The following is an 11074-nucleotide window of genomic DNA, read 5'->3' on the forward strand; positions in this document are numbered from 1 at the left end:
TATAACTTATAATCAACCAATCCAAATCCTATTTTATCTAATTTCTTTTTACTAACTTCATCCCTATCTCCATTTCATCTACCCCAATACATTATTCTTATCCCCATAATTATCTTTTTTCATCTCCCCATCATGCTATCAACCTCTTTTTATTTACTTCTTAAATTTTTAAAGGCAACCTTCAAAATGTTAACATTTAATTTTTGTTTTTATTTAATTCCTAATTTCATGATTTACCATAATTTTAACCTTGATTTTTAATTGAAATATTCATTATCTTTTTGTTTTTAAAATGTCTTTCTGATTTTTGTATGTTTTACTTCATAAATGAAAAGGATTATTTGTTGTTTGGTTGATGTGTATTTTAAAATCGATGATTTTGGTCACTCTTTACAAAGAGGGTCTTTTCGAAAGTATACTGTGGGGGGTTTAATTTGTAAAGTTAGAAGAATTGTTTAGTCTCTGCATAACTCAAATTCAAGACTAAGGAGTCATAAAATTGAGGGGTTTAATTTGTAAAGTTAGAAGAATTGTTTAGTCTCTGCATAACTCAAATTCAAGACTAAGGAGTCATAAAATTGATATTTATTACTGACGGGATCAACACCTCCAATTTCTTCTTAGCACAATTATATATGTATTGGAAAATTCAAACCGCAGAATGTTCTTGTATGCTAGTTGAATTATATTTGGTTTGGCCTTAATGTCGGTTCTTAAGTCGGCTTACCAAATGTATGTATAATAATGTTAATATACTTTAATATAAAGATATAACGCTATGCATGATTTCATTAGGGTATCGGGTGTAGTGTCACGATGGAATGAAACTATTATCGAAAATTTGGAGTCTAATTAAAATGATCATTTTCTAGGAATACAAAAGTTAAGGTTCTATTTAGCAACTCATTTTTTTTTCTTTTTTTCTAAAAGAAATTAATTTAAAAAAAAACAAATGTGTTTGGTAGCTAGTTCACTCTTTCGGTTTTAAAACACGTTTTTGTTTTTAATTAAAATTATGAAAGAAAATTAGAAACGAAAAAAAGAAGCTTTCAAAAACATATATTTTGGTTTTCAAAAACATAAAATAAAATCCTTTACTAAACATATATGATTTTTATTTGCTTTTAATAAACAAAAATTTTAAAAACAGAAAAAACATAAACAAACAATTGAGATAATTATCAAGGGTCTAAATCAGAATTTTTAGAATAAAATACCGATTAAAATGAACAAATACTAAAAGTATATAAAGTGAAATAGAAATTTGAAAAGTACTTAAACCCACTTATTGCACAAACAATACTTCATTTTAAAACTTGTGTTTTGTGAGCATCAAAAGTTGGGTTATATGTTTAGCCCAATCGAAACTAATTTTAAATCGACACCCATCTTAAAAGTTATAACTGCGTACTTACAAATATAGTAATGAATTTAAATATTAATACATAGGTTAACATTTTAAAAAATTATAAATATATCAAAATTTGTCAATGTTACAAATATTAGTCTATCACTTATAGATTTTACTATATTTTTAATTTTTAAAAAATGTTACTACCTACTTAATTATTATTCCTAACATTGCTATCAATTGTAATTACCTTCTCTTTTTATATGGTATGGGTATGACCTAACAAGAAGGAAAAGAAAAGATATATAGAAAGGTGAGAGAAATAGAGTTAATTCGGTTTTTCTAGCGCAATTTTCATGAAGTTGTCAGAATTAAACTGTTGGATCATGCTCAAATTTCTTTAGTTGGTTGGAAATTCATGGGATCATCGTTTTGAACTTTGGTTTGTCCATAATTATTAATGAACAAAATTTGCAAAACTTGGTGTAATTTTTTGTTCTTTTTTATCTCTCAAAGTGTTATCTCTTATATACGTATGTAAGTACTGGTGGGTAGTGAATTTTTGTAGGACTAATTTGAGTTATTTATTTATTTATTTTCTTTTTATCATAATAAGAGAAAGATGATCACAATTATGGTGAACTCTTAAGGACCGTTTGGGGGAAGGGTTGGGTTATGGAGGGTTAGGGTTATGATAAACCTAGAATTATGATAAGATGTGTTTGGGGAAGAGTTATGAAGGAAGTGTTATGATAAAATGTGTTTGGGGGAAGGGTTATGAAGGAAGTGTTAAGATAATATTTTGATAAGATGTGTTTGGGAGAAGGGTTATGTGGGTAGGATTATGATAGATTAAGGAAGAGTTGAAGAAGAGTTAAGGAAAAGTTGAAGAAGGGTTAAGAAGTGTTGAAGAATGATTGAGGAAAAGTTGAAGAAGGGTTAAGAAGTATTAAAGAAGGGTTTGAGGAAGGGTTACGGGGCTAAAACTAGGGTTACATAACCCTTCCCCCAAACGAGAGTTGGATTACATAACCCTGACCCCCATAATCCAACCCTTCCCCCAGACGCCCCCTTAAAGTCTTGGTAAAAGGGTTTCCACTTGTAACTCACGTGTGTTTCTTTGCTTTTAATCTTCCAAAATTCTATAGTTTCATTTTTATCCATTATTAGACGTTGATTTGCTTGGGTGATTATTTGGTGATTAATTTGTGGTGTAATTGGTGGTACAACTGTTTAGTTGATTGTCTTGGGAGGTGATCATCCTAGGAAGATGTTAATTAATATATTAGTTGGGTCCTATCAAAAGGATGATAATTAATATATTAGTTGGGTCCTATCAAAAGTTAGAGAGATAAAAACGTTATCTAAACATAAAAATATAATTCGATTCAAAATTTAGTTTAAATTTGGTCAATATAATTTTTTTTTATAAATTAGTTGTCTTGTCTCTATTGTAGCTACACCTTTGATATAATATATGACCTTTGTCATGTGGGAACAGATTACTCTTTGCTGTGTCTAGCTATATGTGCTGGTTGACTTATTAAACCATTTAGAAATAATCATTTATGATAAATGTTTCACAATTCTAAAAGCATGGACTTAAAATAGAATTATCAAAAAGCATAGATAACAATTTGAAATTTAAATTCAAATAATACGGAGATCAATCCATCAACAACAAAGAGTATAATTCCGACTTAAATATCTACCTATTCTCTTGTTGACTTGACTTAAAATATTTACTCATTCTCTTGTAATCATTTTTGGTATAATTAGATTTTTAGATGATAAATACGAAAGATGAAACTTCTAATTTTAAAGGAGAAAATACGTAAAGTATTTTAACTCATCTAAATTAACATTAACCTTATATGGTATAAATATTAATTTTGATAACCGAACATAGAGAAACTCTCGTAAATATAGCAAAATATCAAATTATTTACTGCTTATGTAACAAAGCCCTGAAAGTTAGTCATTTTTTAAATATTCCAGGTTTACTCTTCCATCTTTCTTCTCTTCCTTCCGATGAAATTGTCTTCCTCCTACGATTTCTTTCATCTTCCTCCTGTGATTTCTTTCATTGTCTTTATTCTTTCCTCTTTTTTTTTTCTGCGATTTATTTTCATCATTTTTCTTATTTTTCAAATCTTTATTTATGTTGTTTAATATGTCTTCCTTATTTTTCTCTTCTTTTTTCGATTTCTTTTCATCGTCTTTCTTCTTTTACGTCGTTTATATTTGGTTAACTAAATCTAAATGCCTCGTCAACAACGGGCGCATAATATATTTGCTACACGATCGGTTAGATTTGACTATTGTTTGGTGCACAATCGTTTAGATATGACTACAATTTATTTTTTCAATTCTCTCATTTAATTTTGTTACACGATCGTTTAATATGGTTACATTTAAATTTGTTTATACGATCATTTATATTTGATCGGTTTAGATTTGGACCCAAATCTAAATGATTTGTTTTTCAAAATTTGGTTACACAACGTTTAGATTTGGCTAAACGATTTTTTTTAATTCTTTTGGTACACAATCGTTTAGATTTGTTTACATGATCCTTATTTGTTTACACGATCTATTCTTTTTTACACGATCGTTTAGTTTTGGCTAAACGGTTTTTTTTAATTCTTTTAGTACACAATCGTTTAGATTTGTTTACCTAATGATTTATTTTTTTTACACAATTGTTTACATTTGACTATTCCAATCTAAATAATTTTTTTTTCAAGATTCTTTATACAAGATCTATTAAATTTTGCTATTTTTGTACACGATCGTTTAGATTTGGTTACCCAAATTTAAACGACGTAAAAAAAAGAGGAAAAGAAGATAGACGATGGAAAGAAATCACAGCAGAAAAAAAAGAAGAGGAAAAGAAGGAACACAATGGAAAGATTAAACGATGTAAAAAAAGAATCAGAAAAGAAGACGATGAAAGAATCGCAACGAAGAAAAGAAAAAAAGCGGAAGGACAAACTTGAAATATTTAAAAAATGGTTAATTTCATGAACTTTATTACACACAGTAAATAGTTTGGTGATTTGTTATATTTACGAAAGTTTTCCTATGTTTATTATTTATTATTGTGGTAAGGAAAAGTCCGTTGATGTTATCCATCGAAAGATATGTGGTTTATGGGAGGACTTTTCCACCTTGACTTTATAACCAAAATGATGTGGGATCTCCTTCATTTAACCGGAGATAAGGAAAGATACTCAATTACTTACTAGTTGATGTTTTGTGCTTATCCCAAAATATAATTGATTATTATTATTAATTTCTTTTTAAGATTAATGAACTTTTCTTCTACTCAATTTCTATATTTTTAACGGATTGTTGGAAGTACATGGATAAAAATCATCTTTCTGAAGTACATACATACAAATGAAACTTAAGTTAAAAATCTATAATGGGTTTTATGTCCTTAAAACTGATAGATAGTAAATATAATCAATTGACTTTTATTAATAAAATGATATTATTATAATTTCAATAAGTGTTATTGATCAAATTATTAGTTTTGTCTTAATAACCTAAATCTAATAAAATAAAATTCTAAGTTGTTTAATGAATCTTGAACAATATGTAGAGACATACATGACCAATGTTCGAGATACAACTTAAAGGGTCGTATAGGGACAATGTTGGGTACCTTATCCTAGTAACACTATAGATACGACTCACTTTGTATTTGATACAAACACAATGCATGATCCAACACGTTCGTGTAGGTGACATGCGAGTGAGGATATCCTATGCAATGAGTTTGCGTAAAGACCGGACCATGAAATAGTAACTATTAGATGTAACTCCGTTAACTAATTTAGTTTTTATTTCATTAGGATGACATAGATAACTTAGTCTTAATTCTGAGTGTATTATGAATTATTATTAGATAACTAGTTTATTATCTAGTTTATGAATTCTGAGTGTATTAGATAACTAGTTTGCAAGGGATTGTCCTTTGATTTGTACGAGTGAGAGTGGCCAGATTGCCGACTCAATATGTTTATCATTTTGGGGACAAAACCGAGTGGAGAGTTGGGAACATAATCATATAAGATGAAATTCACTCCTTTCTAACTTTAGGGTAAGTAGATAAATGTTTCCTTAAATGGTATCTCCGGGACTTAAACTCAAAGAGCCCTACCCTCTCTATGGCATAAGAGAGGTTTCTGTTTATTGATTGTACCATAAACAAGTTGTTCATTAGAGGATCGCTTATATTTAAGAACTAGAAGTAACACGGGGTAAAATAGTAATTTGACCCAGCTGGTGTTACGAACATTTATGAAGAATTAACTTATTGATATTGACTTATATCTATGAACATAGAAATATATCTACTGTGAGAATAGTTCAACTGTGAGTCTTTAGTAGAGTGTACACATAGTTAAAGAATATTGATTAATGTGGTTAATGAATTTAGCTAATTAATTGCATATATGGTTGTAGCTTCTGATCAGTAAGTCCCCTTCCTAGCTCAAAAGATAATGAGATTTAATTGTATTGGTTGTAATTTGAAATGTTCAAATTTACTTTGGAAACTAAAATAATGTATGGTGATATATTATAATATAAAGTTTATATTTTAATTAAACTTTATTATATAAATTTAATTTTGAATATGATTCAAAATTAATTTACGAGATAATAAAATATTTAAATGAGTTCAAATATTAATTTAGTGTGAATCAGATTCATATTAAAGCTATATGTTACAATTTAATGTGCATATGATATACATTAAAACTATAGATTATGAAAAAAATGTATATTTAAATTAGTTTTTTTAATTAATTAATAGTTTAGTTTAATTTTATTTAATTAAATTTGATTTGATTAAATTAATTAAATTAAAACTATAGGTTATGCGAGAGATATTCATTTAAATATGATTTTAATGAAATATTAATTAAATATGATTTAATTATTTAATTAAATATGATTTAAGTAATTAATTAAATAATTTGAATAATTATTTATTTTAATTTAATATTAATTTAATTGGTTAAATTAATAAGAAACGTGGGTGGTTTTCCACGTTCTCCGTTTTATTCTCTAATTTCCTTCTTATTTGGAGATATATTGGTATGCAAAACAATTGACAGTGGAATGCGTACTACAATTCTTTAAAGAAGAAAATTCTCGATCTCTTAGAATTTCCCTTGTCCAATTTTAGTTCTCACAGACCAAAATGTCAACCTAGAGAATCGAAATGTTTCTAAATGGTGGTACCATAAATTTAGAGTTTAGTAAATTATGAGTCGTTAATTCTTTTTCTTCTTTCTAATCTCTAATTTTAATTTTGAAGGCATTCTTAATCTTAAAATTTAGAATTTAGTTCGTATATTTTTAGTTTCCAATTAAATTGGGTTTATGTTAATTATCGTCCCTTCAAAAATAATAATAGTTGTATCTCAATTTAGTAATTTGGTGGGTTAGTGGTTTTTCCGAATAAATCGTATATACTTACTTATCCATAATTATTCTTTGATTATGTTTCCAAAACTGTTTTTGTTTCCTATCTAAATATTATACGTACTTATGATATCACTTGTTGGACTTGTAGTTTAAAATGGGGGATTGAGATGGCTTTAGACTTGTCTGTTAATGAAGTTAGTGTTTTCAAGAAATTAAATTAAGTTTTTTTTTTTGGGAAATTTGTATAAATGTAACAAAATACTAAATTATTTACGCCCGCATAACAAACTCATAAAGTTAACCATTTTTTAAATATTTCAGGTTTTCCCTTCTCTTCCTCGCGATTTCTCTATATTTCTTTCATCGTCTTCCTCCTCGATTTCTTTCATCGTCTTTCTTCTTTTCCTCTTTTTTTTTCCATCATCTTTCTTATTTTTCAATTGTTTTTTTACGTCGTTAAATCTTTCCATCGTAATTCTTCTTCTTTTTTCTCGCTGCGATTTCTTTCCATCGTATTTCTTCTTTTCTGATTTTGCAATTTCTTTTAATCGTCTTTCTTCTTTTTTGATTCTTTTTTTACATCGTTAAATATTTACATCTTTTTCTTTTCTGATTCTTCTTTACGTCGTTCAATCCTTCCATCGTCTTTCTTCTTTTCTTTTTTTACGCAAATGTAAACGACTGTGTACAACAAAATAGCAAAATCTGTATAAAGAATCTTGAAAAAAAATCATTTAGATTGGAGTAGCCAAATGTAAACGATCGTGTAAAAAAAAAGATTGTGTATAAAGAATCTTGAAAAAAATCATTTAGATTGGAGTAGTCAAATGTAAACGATCGTTTAAAAAAGTAAACGATCGTGTAAAAAAATAAAAGATCGTATATAAAAAATCTTGAAAAAAGATCATTTGGATTGGAGTAGCCAAATGTAAACGATCGTGTAAAAAAAGTAAACGATTGTGTAAATAAATCTAAACGATCGTGTATCAAAAGAATTAAAAAAATTGTGTACCAATTTTTTTTTAAAAAATCATTTAGATTTGGGTTCCCAAATCTAAACGACCGTGTAACAAAAAATGATGGAATTGAAAAGATAAATTGTAGTCTATCGAAACGATCGCGTATATATTGAACCATATCTAAACGATCACGTATGAATTGAACCATATCTAAACGATCGCGTATGGATTGTATCCATATCTAAACGATCACGTATAAATTATAGCCATATCTAAATGATCACCTTGTAGCCATATTTAAACGATCGCGTATATATTGAACCGTATCTAAATGATCGCGTATGTATTGAACCATCTAAATGATCGCGTCGTAACCATATCTAAATGATCGTGTATAAATTATAGTCATATATAAACGATCGCGTATAAATTATAGCCATATCTAAACGATTGTGTATAAATTATATCCATATCTAAACGATCGCCTTGTAGCCATATCTAAACGATCGTATATATATTGAACCGTATCTAAACGATTGCATATGTATTGAATCATATCTAAACGATCGCGTATGTATTGAACCATATCTAAACGATCGCGTATATATTGAACCATATCTAAACGATTGCAAATCTATTACGCACGCGTTATTGATGGCGTAGTTGACGGGACATTTTTGGTATTTTACACGGTGGGCCTGTAGGCTTTTTCCGTTTTCAAAATTATTCTATACAGTGTAAATATTTTACCGTTTTGTTCTATTTTCGAAAAGACCTCTTTTTTTCTCTTTGGAGAAAACATTAAATTTAGTTTTAAATCAACTATTTGATTGTATTTAGTCACTGTATTTAAATAAACAAAATAAAGTGTATATATGAATTTCAATTCATTTTTACTTTCATAACACCTACTTTTATTTAATTCATCTACTCTTTGTTATAATTATATTTATCGAAACTATGGAAAGAGGTACTTATACCAATGAAATTAAATTTCATTGGCAAGAACTTCTCCCAACACGAATAAAACGTTAGTTTTTTATATTTTGGCTGATTCTTTTTTTCCGTTGGTAAAAATAAAAATTCTTGTAGTTAGTTAAATAATAATAAGAACAAATCTTTTGTCAACCCATTTTTTGTAATAACTCACTCCACTCCACCTCAACCATCAGCCCAAACACCCCCTAATTTGTAAAAAGTTAGGTTATGAAGGTAAGAGAATCTCATACTTAAGAGAGTCTAAGTATGTTGTATTGAGAAGATCTCACACAAAACTTCAAGAATCGTTATTATGAAAGGATCTCATTAAACTTTGGGGAGCCTAAGTAGTTTTGAGAAAACTCATACAAAGCTTCTAAAAGTGTTACATTATAAAAAGTATTGTTGTAAGGAGCTAGGGGTGTTGAGACGTTAAGAGTCCCATGTTAGAAAAACCAACGAGACTCACATTTTTTATAAAATAGATTGAGTTACTCTTCTCATTATCAATTGATTTTGAAATGAGACCTCATGTTATCAAACAAGGGGATCTTAACAAACTCAGTAGGGGTTCGTCTAAAATCTCAAAAACATGTTTTGTAATTTAATCTACCTAATTAAAGTCACCGATTAAATAGTATCAGCCTTTGTTAAAACAAATAATAAAATAAAATAACAATAGAACATTTCATTAAACACATTTTGTGATGAAAAGAAAAAAGTAAATTGATTTGGATTTGATGAAAAAGAGTTCTCCTCTTTTAGAATGTTTTAGAAATACTCCATTTCAATTAAAAATGTGTCTAATGTTTCTGTACCGATTACTAATAAATTTTGTTAGAAAATTAATATATATACAATTTGGGTGGAGTGGGAAGCTATAGATATATCGATAAATTGTATTTTATTCTAACATATTGAGTTATGTTTAGATTATAAAAACTAATTTATTAATTGTATTATACTGCATTGTATTTTTTGTTCTTCAAAATGACTATGCTGTTTATGATAATTGCCAATTGCAATAAGAAACAATTTTTTGTTTGAATAAAAAAGTACACCAATTATTTTAGTTATAATATAACAAGATTCCATGATGAATAAAAATTTGAATATGGTGGCACATAATTAATAATAATAATAAAAAGACTTCTGAATATAGTACTAAAAAACAACGTTTGAATTATATGCTCTTAAATTAAAATTGTTTGCCAAGATGATGTAACGATATGCTGAATAATTATCTTGTCTGTGAAGAAACTATTTTTGGTGAATTACAGAGGTTGATGCCAAAATTCTGGCAGGAAGACTTAACTGATCTACACATGTTTATTTTTTTACAGTGAATAATAATTTTTGGTCAAGGATGACGACTTGCAAGGCAAAAAAAGAAAACAATGTGTGATGTTTGCCATATACCTTTAATGTTTAAGTCAATATTTGAGTCAAAGATCATAGCAAAGTTAAGATGGACAAAAGAACACTTACCTCTATGTATGCATCCGACCCTTATTTATAATGCAATGGAATTGAGATTTCAAAACTAAAGAGGATTAGGAATAGTTGATTTGAGCCGACCACGGGGACTTGGATCATGGCCTATGCGAAACAAAGCTTATGGGATGAAAAATGATCTACTTTGGCCTTGACCTCTAAGGTACTACAACTTTTTTCGTTTAGTGAATGGAACGTACTATTCGACCTATTTAATTGGGTCTTGAGAAGATGATGTTGGTCAAAAGTCCAAATCAATCTCCTTGTCCAAGGATAAGGTTGAGGTCGACCTACTTCGTATAATGAACAAAGCGTACTATAACCTATTTGAGCCTTGTGATGAGGATGGTTTTGGCCAAAAGCCCAAAGGCCAAAACCATCCTTGTCGACCTGAACTTAGACAAGAATGAGGTGGAGGATAAGACATGGAATTTGAAGAGCAAAACATGCATGCTAAATGCTTGTTCGGGCCCATTCAGATCAGGAGATAATCTAATATGATTGGAAAACTTGGATAAGGACTATAGCTCGTATTATTCTACTATGAATACATCATTATGACCTCTAAGGAAGTAAGTCCATTCTAATATTAAAACTCTCTACTTGCTACAAATATATGATTTTTGACTTGAGCATCAATGTCGGTGTGGGAAGCATCACATGGACGTGGAGATCTTTTCATAATTCAGGTTACATATTTTCCCAAATTACTGATCTACCATTGTCAATACATGAAGGTCAAATATGCTTTCCTCTATCTAGATTTTGAGATCAATAATATCAGTAATACACATTAGTCTATCAATGATTATAACTTTTTACCATATAATCTTAACAGTTAAAAAACGTT

This window comes from Cucumis melo, chromosome 2 (assembly GCF_025177605.1).
Source record: "Cucumis melo cultivar AY chromosome 2, USDA_Cmelo_AY_1.0, whole genome shotgun sequence".
Classification (NCBI taxonomy): domain Eukaryota; kingdom Viridiplantae; phylum Streptophyta; class Magnoliopsida; order Cucurbitales; family Cucurbitaceae; genus Cucumis; species Cucumis melo.